Raw genomic sequence first — 11784 nt, forward strand, 5'->3', positions numbered from 1 at the left:
CTAAGAGGTTGTATTAGTCACTTTTTTTGTTTATTTTACTAAAATATCTGTGAGGAGCTACTTGGGGAGGAGGAAATTTAATTCAGCTTAAGTTGTGGAGGTTCGCAGTCTAGGATGGGGCAGCCCCATTAGTTCAGTTTCTGATGAGGGTGGTATGTGTAGAAGGGAGGAGAGAGAGAGAGAGAGAGAGAGAGAGAATCTTTCATCCTCTGGCTCACTCTCCAAATGGCTTCAATGGCCAGAGCTGGAGCAAGCCAAACCCAGGAGCTGGAACTCCCTCTGGGTCTCCCATGTGGATGGTAGGGCACCAAGTACTTTGACCACCTTACTTACTTCCTAGGCACCTTAGGAGGGGCTGGATTGGAAGCAGAGCAGCCAGGAGTCAAACCAGCACTCATAAAAGATACGAGTGTTTTTTTTTTTTTTTTGGGGGGGGGAGCTTAAATTCACTGTACTACAGCATGTGTTCCAGGTACAAAAATATTTTCAAATTCATATGTACGAGGGGTCCTCAAACAGTTCATAAAAGTTATTATTTAAAAAAAACGTGCATTTGGCGCATTAGGCTAAGCCTCTGCCGCGGCGCTGGCATCCCACATGTGCACCAGTTTGTGTCCCAGCTGCTCCTCTTCCAATTCAACTCTCTGCTATGACCTGGGAAAGCAGTGGATGATGGCCCAAGTGCTTGGACCCCTGCACCCATGTGGGAGACTAAGAAGCTCCTAGCTCCTGGCTTTGGATTGGCCCAGCTCCTGCCATTGCAGTCATTTGGGGAGTAAACCAGCAGATGGATGACCTTTTTCTCTGTCTCTGCCTCTCTCTGTAACTCTGCCTCTCATTTAAATTAATAAATCTAAAAAAAAAAAAAACTATGCATGGATTATTTTTAAATTCCATTTGCCATGAACTGTTTGAAGTCCCTTTGTACTGTAACTCATGTAACCCCAACAAGAACCCTGTGAAGACGATACTACTAGCATTTCTACAAGGACTCCATTTGACAGGTATTATCAGGCCCTTTTCACAAAAAGCCCAAATCATGAGAATTGCCCAAGTTACACACTGTGGATTCAAACCTAGTGTCATTGGAGTTCAAACTCAAATTTTGTCCTCTTAGCCACTGGCATTCAAGTATGAACTCTCTACCAATGGTATTTAGTTGTTTCAGTCTCTGAATGGGTTGGAAAAGCCTAGAGCAAGAAGGAAAACGTAGACACTAGACGTGGAGACACTCCAGAGAAAGCTTAAAGTCTGAGTTGGGGAGCAGACAAAACTTGTCAAAGAAGAATTATTGGGAAATTGGGCCTTTTCATCCAAGTATTTAATGGTACTCAAACTCAGTGAGGGGCTGGTAAATTGGTTCTCAGGTGAGGGGGATGGAAGCGCTGGCTTGCAGTGTTTGCCAATTCCCATGGCGTCAACGCTGCCATCATGGTTGATTTCAAGAGTCCCGCAGTGTAACCAACTGCTGGATTAGATTAGTAGATGCAGTATCATTTTATAATTCCAGTAGCATTGGCCCTCCGCCTTCACGGATTCTGTGTCAGCTGATTCAACCAGACATACATCAAAAGTACTCCAAAAACATTGCATCTGTACTGAACATGAACAGACTTTTGTTCAGGTCATGACTCCCTCCACAGTACCGTGTAACAACCATTTACACAGCATTCACACTGTACCAGGGGTGATAAGTCATCTAGGGATGACTTCGATTATCATATTTCAGTATGGGAAGGTGTGTGTAAGTTATATGCAAATACTATGCCATCTTATTTAAGGGGGTGGAGCATCCTCAAGTTTTGGTATCCAAGGAGGGGTCCTGGAACCAGTTCCCCTGAGAGTGAGGGGTGTCTATACATTCAAGGCAGACTTAATTAAACAGAGTTAAACATAGAGCTCTTAATTAAACATAGAGTTCTCTGGTGTTTAAAGACTTTAGGTAGTCTCCTGTATGTTTAATGCTGTCCCTCCCAAACTGTGTATTTTTACTTCTTGTATTTAATGACAGTGTTTTCCCTTCTGTTGTTTTTGACTTTAAAAGACAGTTGAGACATTTATGTTTCCTTCACTCAATCAGTGAAAAGATCTTAAAAAATGTGGATAATTTTTAAGTGGGATGGCTCTTCCTTTATTGGGTGAACTGTTTCCTTACCTTGGGAAGCTGGTTGGCCTTTATGAGACCAAAGGTACCCTCAGGTGTGTGTTTATGTGAGCAAATCTACATTCACGTACGCACTCAACCACATTGATTGAGAGCCCTGTGTGGGCCAGGAGCAGGTACAAACACACAGAACTCACCATTTGGGGTTTTCACCTGTTCCTAAGTATTTTCCAATGTTTCAGTTGTGCATAATACTTTGAGGCCCCAATATCCATACAAGTCACTCCATAAGTACATGATTACCAGGAGGCCATGATATGAATCCAGATCTAGCAAATTAAATGGCAATTACCCTTTGAGAAACCATGTAACTCCAAAGATAATCACCATGTTCTGTGTAATTTTTTTTAGATCTTTGGGGGTGCTAATTTGTAAAGCACATATAACCAAGTGAATAATTACATAGCAGGGGCTGAAAGGTAATTGCAAAATAATTGCATGTTATTTGATCCCTCCATGAAAGCATGTTTAATAGAATATTCCCCTGAACTGTTTATTTTATCTGTGGAACACTTTAAGGTTATTCTTTTCCCATATTTCTATTTACCACTAAGCCATAACTCTTTTGAACAATACTTTTTGGTAAGACATGGGGACACTGAAATGCAGGTTCTAAATGTAGGTTCAGAAGTGGGTGTTTGGCACAACAGCTAACCAGTAAGGACACATGTGTCCCATTTCAGAGTGCTTGAGCCCAAGCTGGGAGCTCCAGCTTCCTGCTAATGAGCACCACGGGAGGCAGTGGTGACAGCTCCAGTAGCTAGGTTCCTGCCACCCGCATGTGAGACCCTGGTTGAGTTCCTAGCTCCTGGCTTCCGCCTGGCCCAGCTCTGGCTGTTGTGGGCATTTGGGGAGTAAAGCAGTGGATAAAAGATTTCTGTCTCTCCTGCCTCTTTGCCTTTCAAATAAAAATGAAAATAAATTTTAAAAGAACACCTAGTCAAGGAGCTTGACTTTTTTCCTTTTTAAAAATCTTTAGGAATGGTTATTACCAGCTTTGGAAAGTTGATCAGTAAATGCAGTCTGTTTTGGGAAAAATACACAGTGGTGCGAGGGCTTCTATTTATGTAGTGGAGTACTCTTTCTAGCATCTGAATGCGCTTCAGAATTGCTTCCCAAGTATCAGTAACTTCCTATTCCATTTCATTCTAATGGCAAGTCTGCTTGCCTCTCTATGGCCTCCCTACTCCCCAGCTGAGGGATGGAAACTAAAGGAGGTCAGAGATAAAATTACACAAGTGTTTGTATGCAGCAAGGGGGGAGCCTTTTAAGCTAGGAAATAGCAGACACTGGGTAAATCACTTGCCTTATCTGTCTCAGGCTTATACATTTTAAGCTGGGAATGAAAACATTGAGCGAGTAATGCACACCAATACTTAACACATGTGGGTATATTTTTAAAAGTTTGCAGTGCTAGTTCAAAACACACGCAGTGATCCAATACACCCTCTCACAGTCTCATTCATCTCAAATGATGCAGTTACATAGCCCTACTCACCCTCCACCCACACTGGTCCTGGACCTGCCCTCTCCTTCCATCCTCTAGTTAGCTCTGCAAGTAGTCAAGGTCAAAACCTGCAAAAGAAACAACAACAAAAAAACACAAAGTAAGTTGTCTGGTAAGAAAAACATACTTGCTATCTTAACAAGATAGTAAGTTTGTATTGCTTTTCACGTCTATCTTTAGAAACTGGGCCACTTTTCCTTGAAGTGTACTGCTTATCATAACTACTGCTTGCAGAAGTGGCCTAAGGCTTAAAATCAGTGAGAACGAGAACTTCCCAACACCACCAGTGTTCTTACCATATTCATATTCTAGCTGGGGAAGTGCATAAACATAACCGTATTCAGCTCTCAGTTGATACGGTTTTCCATGCCTCTGTGAAATTCTCTACTTCCAAAGGTTCTGCCAAAGTGACTCAGGTTTGTTGCACTCTCAGAGGGTGTAGGACTGGAGAAATGACAATCCCAGGGATCGACTGTGGGTTTTCTTTCCTCAGATCCTTCCTGTCACTGGTGCTTAGCCAGCTGATAATTCAAAATGGAACCAGCTCACTTTCATTCACTCTGTCACTCAATAGATCACTGCTTTCATGATAAACTAAATGTAGTGGCAGGTCTTGTTAAACCACTGCTTGGGACACCTGCATCCCATATCGCAGTGCCTGGTTTAAATCCTGGCTACTCTGTGCTTCCAATCCAGCCTTCCGCTAACGCATCTGGAATGCAAAGTGTGATGGCCCAAGTTACTTTGGCCGTGCATCCCACATCGGGGTACACAGATGGGATCCTGGCTTCTGGCTTCTGCCTATCCTAGCCATGGCTGTTGCACACATTGGGAAGTGAACTAGCAATGGAAGCTATATCTTTCTCTCTCTCTCTTTCCCTCTTCCTCTGTCACTGCACTTTTCAAATAAATCAATCTTCAAAAGTAAATAAATGCAGTTACACTCACCAAAATAATTTCCTACGTATAAAAGAGCAGGTGTGGTTAGCCTTGTTGTGTTAAGAATAATGTAATGAGAAAACCTGTATAGTCAATGAAACCATGCAGAGTTAAGGGTCAGTTTCAGAATGAATTAAAAGTTATATTGATTTAAGAGAGCACATTTGTGAAAACAAAATTTATAAGAGGTTTATGAATGCTTCCTGAAAGAACATCAGACAAATGAAGAGCCCCAGGGAGGAGCATCCAGTTTGTAAACTTGTGTGATTTATAAAGAGGGCTGCCCCTTCGTGGGAACTTGAACTTTGCATCACAGGGGAGGTTCTTCATACTACCAAGTCCAGGGCATGTGTGTGGGAGGTAAGGAGGTAGAGACAGAATATGCCCAATACTTAAAAAAAAAAAAGATTTGTTTTATTTATTTGAAAGGCAGAGTTACAGAGAGAGAGGGGGAGATGGAGATCTTCCACGTGCTGGTTCACTCCCCAGATGGCCTCAATGGCCAGGGCTGGGCCAGGCCAAAGCCAGGAGCCTGGAGCTTCTTCTGGAGTCTCCCACTTGGGTGCAAGGGCTCAAGGACTTGGGCCATCTTCTGCTGCTTTCCCAGGCCATTAGCAGAGGTTTAGATCAGAATTAGAGCAGCTGGGACTCAAACTGGCGCCTATATGAGATGCTAGTGTTGCAGGGGGCGGCTTAACCTGCTAAGCCACAGCGCCAGGCCCTGTCCATTATTCTTTTATGAAGTGTGGTTTGCAAGGACATTTTAGAAGAAGCAATTGTTTACAAGGCATACGATTCTACAAATGATGTTTTGTAGGGGTTATTTCTTTTAGGTTGGCAACTTTTTGAATGAGGGAATAGCTCAGGTGAAACAACTTAGTAGAATGTGGTATGTTGGGGACCCAGGAAGTGGAAGGGCCAACACAGGGTGGAGGAGTTAGCCTTGAACACCATCTGTGCCCTCTGAGACTAAGGCGAGGAAGGAGCTAACAGCTCTTAGCTCTCTGAGTGTGGGTTCTTCAGTCAAGAGCAGTGTCACACGAATGTACTGATCAGAAAGACAAAGACGACCACCTTTCTAGACACAGATTTTGCGATACTGCTAATGAAATCCAACATTTAGTTAACATTTTTAGAGAACAGGTGGAAATATTGAACTAAGTTAAAGAATAGTCCCCGGGGCCGGCGCCATGGCTCCCTTGGTTAATCCTCTGCCTGCGGCATTGGCATCCCATATGGGCGCTGGGTTCTAGTTCCAGTTGCTCCTCTTCCAGTCCAGCTCTCTGCTGTGGCCCGGAAAGGCAGTGGAGGATGGCCCAAGTGCTTGGGCCCCTGTCCCCACATGGGAGACCAGAAGGAGGCACCTGGCTCCTGGCTTTGGATTGGCGTAGCTCCGGCCGTAACGGCCATTTGGGGAGTAAACCAACGGAAGGAAGACCTTTCTCTCTGTCTCTCTCTCTCACTGTCTAACTCTATCAAATAAATAAATAAATAAATAAATAAATAAATAAATAAAAGTCCCATGACAGCCACTGCTAACTGCATACTCAAAATTCATCTTCACCTCCTTTTCTACTGACAAATGCGTGATTTGGTTCAGTTGTAGCTAGCAATGGGCCCCAACTGAGTAATCTATTTCTCAGCAAAACTTGCAGCTTAGAGTGATCGTGTGATACAGTTCTCACCAACAAGGTGAAAAGCAGAAGTCAAGGTGGACTTCCAGGTAAATTGAAAACCAAATTCTAAGAACAATAGGGAGTGGAGAAAAGTTGCCCGGGGCACAATACCAGTCCTTGCAAACCTTCAAACTCTTGTCATGTGACACAAACAACTCTTTTTTTTTTTTTTTTTTTTTTTTTTTGACAGGCAGAGTGGACAGTGAGAGAGAGAGAGAGACAGAGAGAAAGGTCTTCCTTTTGCCGTTGGTTCACCCCCCAATGGCCGGCGCGGCCGGCGCGCTGCGACCGGCGCACCGCGCTGATCTGAAGGCAGGAGCCAGGTGCTTTTCCTGGTCTCCCATGGGGTGCAGGGCCCAAGGACTTGGGCCATCCTCCACTGCACTCCCTGGCCACAGCAGAGAGCTGGCCTGGAAGAGGGGCAACCGGGACAGAATCCGGCGCCCCGACTGGGACTAGAACCTGGTGTGCCGGCACCGCAAGGCAGAGGATTAGCCTAGTGAGCCGCAGTGCCGGCCAACAAACAACTCTTATTTGAGTAAGCCTGTGGCCAAGCTTCTGTTGTCTTCAGCAAATGCAATTTCTACCTGATACAGGTGCCATCTTAGTCCTCTCGAGAAATGTGGAAGGAAAAAGAAATAGAGAAGAGCTAAGGATGGAACACTGAAGGTAAACGATTGCAAAACCATTCACCAGGCTGATTTTTCATTAATATCTTTGTAAAAATTGACATGTCAATAGGTAATTGTTTTACCTCTGCTAATATTGTGTTGTATGGTTATTCAATCATATAGAGTGCATCTTTGTGTCCTATTTCCTTTATAGTTGTCATCTCTCTATTCTGGTGCATGGCATGCCTTTATTTTTTGTTTTTAAAGATTTACTTTATTTATGTGAAGGGCAGAATGACAGAGGGAGGGAAGGAAGGGAGAGAGAGAGAGAGAAAGAGAGAGAGAGAGATTCCATCTGCTGGTTCACTGTCCAAATGGTACAAAGACTAGAGCTGGTCCAAGCCAAACCCGGGAGCCTGTTACTCTATCTGGATCTCCCACGTGGCTGGCAGGGGCTCAAGTACTTCAACCATCTTCTACTCCCTACTCCCTTACCAAGCGTATTAGCAGGGATGTGGGTCGGAAGTAGAGCAGCCAGGGCTCAAACCTGTGCTGATATGGAATGTTGGCCTCATAGGCTGCGCCACAATGCCAGCCCCTGTGGTATACCTTTAATACAGGCTTGTAATAATAAATGCCATTTTCAATACTCAGCTGCTTGTTGTGCCGATAAGGAAACCGGGGCTCAGATGCCTTGTACCAACTCAGCCATCCACTGAGTCCTAGGGCCCACACTGATTATCACAGCCAGCGCTTATGAACTACCAAACCCTTCAAATAGCTCCTACAAACCTTCCTTTTGCCTCGTACGTTCTCTTTGAAGCCTCAATTCACCTTACCCTAAGTGATACTGTGAACCTATCCTTGGCCATTAACAGAGAGCTTTTATTCTTCAAGTCAATATAGCTTGATTCTGAGTAGTTGATGTCCCACTGGCAATCACAGGGACCCAGAGGTGCTAAAGAGAGGGCATGTCAAAGCTTCTGCACCTATAAGGGCCAGGATACTTACAAGGAAGCAGACTGATGGAGGGTCCCAAATTTTCCTCTAGGCTCTGGATGGGCCCCTTTACCCTCACCCCTATTGCTGAGATCTTAGTGGAATGGCTTTTTCTGGCTAACAATTGTCATTCTTCCTAAGTGGAAAACAACCTGTGAACGTCTCATGCCACCGTGAAGAGGGACCGTATTGGCACAAACATTTCCTTGATATTTAATCACTCCCTAACTCCCTCCAACTGCTGCAGCTGCTACATGAGAGGCACAGGGAAAGATTAGATAGGGCATTTGCACCTGGCCAGCCATAAACCGCCTCCGAGTTGCATGCGAAGGTTAACAGGCCCAACTCCATTCTCTCCTTAGGCCCAGAATGTTGAAACATGAAAGAGAGCTGTAATTATTTATAAACAATAAAAACTTCTGTGGAGTATATAAAATAAGTGGTTTTATTTGCCTACTCAGTGTGGAAGTAGACGCGTTCCTGGTTGCTGACAACTTGGGGGTGTGATTCAAAATGTGGCCCCTCCCGCCTTCCCTTGTTCTTTGTATTTGACGTTTAGAGGACGGGTTCTGTTTCCATATCAGAGTGGCAGGGGCAGACTCTGAACACTGAAGGTGTGCTCCATCTGCTAGGGACCTCCTCTCTTCATAATTCTGTCTGTGCTTTCCGGGGCATCTGCCTCCAGGTGGCCACCTCTCACTGCCCCAGGTGTCCCAACCCAGGCACAATCCCGAGGCGGGAGCCGTGGGGAATGGGGTGGAGTTGGGCACTTTTCACTGAGTCCTCTCTTAACCATGACTCAGTGGATCCTGGCTGCTTGGGAGCATGACGAAAATGAGTTCACAGACATCTAGGGCCAGCGGTCATCCGCTGAGCTGTAACGTGGTAACTGGAGGGCACTGAGAAAAACAAAGCAGAGACTCTGTATCAGCAGGGCATTAGAAGGTGCTCCTTTTCCCCACAAACTCTCACGCTGCACACTTCTGAGACCAGTGTGTTATGTAAGCATGATTCATCCTGAGAACTCAAGAACTTCTTTGACCATGTGCTCTCAAGGAACTTTAGCTGAAATGGAAATTCGTCATTCTGGTGACACTTTATACTCCTAGTTTCTAGTAGTGTCCAAACTTTTCAGGTAGGACAGCCTATTTAATTTTTCTGCTAAGAGTAGTTTTGTTTTAGATTCTGTTGATTGAGAATATCAAAAGCTACCATGAAAGCAACATGTTTTGCTTTTATTGATAATTAAATAGCTACATACTGTGAAAAATAGTAATAGATATACTGTAATCATTATTTTTTCTGTCCTTGATAATAAATCCATAAGGATACTTCAGAAAGTTGGTGGAGAATGGAATGAAAAGATAAGCATGGGGCCAGCACTGTGGCATGGTGGGCTAAACCTCCATCCGCAGCACTAGCATCCTAAATGTATGCCAGTTCATGTCCTGGCTGCTCTTCTTCTGATCCAGTCCTCTGCTGATGGCCTGTGAAAGCAGTAGAAGATGTCCCAAGTGCTTGGGCACCTGCACCTGTATGGGAGACCCGGAAGAAGCTCCTGGCTCCCGGCTTTGGATCGGTTCCGCTCTGGCCACTGTGGCCATTTGGGGAATGAATCAGAATAAGACCTTTCTCTCTGTCTCTCTGGAACTCTTCCTCTCAAATAAATTAAAATTTAAAAATCCTCTGCTTTAAAAAAAAAAGAAAAAAGATAAGTTTATTTTGGTGCAAAAAAATTGAAATCCATTCATACAGAGATAGATCCAAATTTTTTAATAAATGCATGGTATGAAAAAATTTTACATGAATTTCAAAAAATTTTTGTACCAAAATATAATATTTTAATTCAATTTTCTAGGAACTCTTTGGAATACTTCATAGATTTCAGGACTCCTTAAGCTAAATCCAAGGGTTTCCAGGAATTTAAGGCCTAAATTATAAATATGGTTACCAATTGAAAGGAATGACTCTTGCAGAAGGGACTTACAGAAAAAGCTATTAAAGTCATCCTACAGGGCCAGCATATGGTATATCAGATTAAGCCTCTGCCTGTGACACCAGCATCCCATGTGGACTTCAGTTCAAATCCTGGCTGTTCCACTTCTGATCCAGCTCCGTGCTAATGTGCCTGGGAAAGCAGCTGAAGATAGCCCAAGTTGCTTTGGGACCTGCTAACCATGTGGGAGACCAGATAAAGTTCCTGGCTGCTGTGGCCATTTGGAGAGTGAACCAGTAATTGGAAGATCTCTGTGTCTCTCCTTCTTGCTAACTCTGCCTTTCAAATGAATAGATAAATCTTTTTTAAAAATGTGACAATACATCCCAAATAATATAAATAACATCCTTTGGTACTCTATGTTCCACAGGACAAAGGAAGAAAAAGTGAAAGGAGGCAGCTTTTGAATTTCTAGCAACAACTTTAGCTGTTGTACTTCTGCTGTTTAGCCAACCTAGGGACACTATCTTTTAATGGACCGATGTAATTAGATAAAATTCCTAATCAGCTCAAATGTTTTTATCTTGTTATAGTGCATAACACTTAGCCAGTATAATCACTGCATCAGCAATAGGGGAATACTCTTGAAAATTCCTGTTAGTAAAACTACATTAAGTAAAAGAATACACGATGAGCAATCTGATTTTGTTTTTCTACATATTGGGCTATCACGTGCAATCTGAAAATTGTGTTCTCTCTATTTGGGTCTGTAAAATACTGCTCAGGTAATTGGATATGTAAGAAAAGTTATTTCTAGCTTCCTTTCCCCTTTTGTAAGCACCTCACATCTTAAAATACAAAGCAGAATTCCAGGGTCAGTCATAGTCCTTTTCCAGGGTCAGTCATAGTCCTTTCTTCTCTAAATGTTTGAGGAAGAAATACACTATATCTTGTCATTCTCAGTTGCCTTTTCTCCTAGGTGTCTACTCTTCCTGATGGAATTATATTTGATTTGACACTGAAAGACCTGCTCTTTCCACTGGGTGAGAAGAAGAAATGAGAATCAGCCTCACACCTGAGACAAACTACTCCCTGGATAAACCTCCCCAGAGAGCAAATGCCAGAACAAGCAAAGATAAACTTCATGTGGGCAACACCAACGCTGTGCATTCTTAGCTGGAATACTTCAAGACTTCCCCGGGTGCCTGGGAACAAAGACAATATGGTCCACGGGCAGGAAAGATACACATTCCCACGCAGAGTTTATACAAGTTACCCCACCAAGAGACAGGGGACCTGATAACCTCTCGGAGTCCGGCTGCTCAGAGACATCTGGGAAAGCTGAAGTCCAGACCACTGACGGAAATCTGACAGCTCTGATAATGTGCAGTTGACCTGCCAACATCAGTGGTTACACACCTATGCAGACCCTCCAGAAGGGCAAAACCCCAGGCTTCACTGTCCTTCTGTTCCGAGCCTAGGGTTGCATTCTCCACAGGCTGTAACACTGCCTCCCTTTAAAGACCAGCTCCCTCTCCTGCCTGGAGCCTACTCTGGATTTACATCCAGGTGCAAATCCATTGTATGGTGGGAATTCTTCAACCACATGCAAATCATTCTGAAAGATCAAGATTCTTTTGCTATGGAACTGCAGGGGCTAGGCTCTAGGAAAATTTGCATTTTGACTGGTAAGATAGGCACAGTCATGGGTTACAGAAATGAAGGGACAAAGAGATCATTACAAAATCAAATTAACAAACAAATGAGATCCAAATATACTCTATTCACTGTCTACATTTTTTTTTGAAACAGGAAGAGACTAGAATTTAGTGCTGAAATGCATCCAACTGAAAAGGAGCAAAAATGAATTTTAATGAATTACAACACAACTTGAGATGCAGACTGGATAATTAGAGTCTCCATTACTGTAACTCAGTGGAAAGCTGGCTTGA

At 43.6% G+C, this 11784-nt stretch overlaps 1 long non-coding RNA gene across 1 annotated transcript; it reads left to right on the top strand.

The window, feature by feature from the left end:
• The first annotated feature begins 6503 nt into the window (after positions 1–6503).
• Positions 6504–11578, top strand: LOC127493075 (uncharacterized). The gene is made up of 2 exons (XR_011388764.2): positions 6504–6955; positions 10812–11578. It is a non-coding gene; the product is annotated as an uncharacterized LOC127493075 (long non-coding RNA).
• The last annotated feature ends 206 nt before the right edge of the window (positions 11579–11784 follow it).

The sequence above is a fragment of the Oryctolagus cuniculus genome, chromosome 5 (assembly GCF_051225735.1).
Source record: "Oryctolagus cuniculus isolate XC-2025 breed Fujian yellow rabbit chromosome 5, ASM5122573v1, whole genome shotgun sequence".
Classification (NCBI taxonomy): domain Eukaryota; kingdom Metazoa; phylum Chordata; class Mammalia; order Lagomorpha; family Leporidae; genus Oryctolagus; species Oryctolagus cuniculus.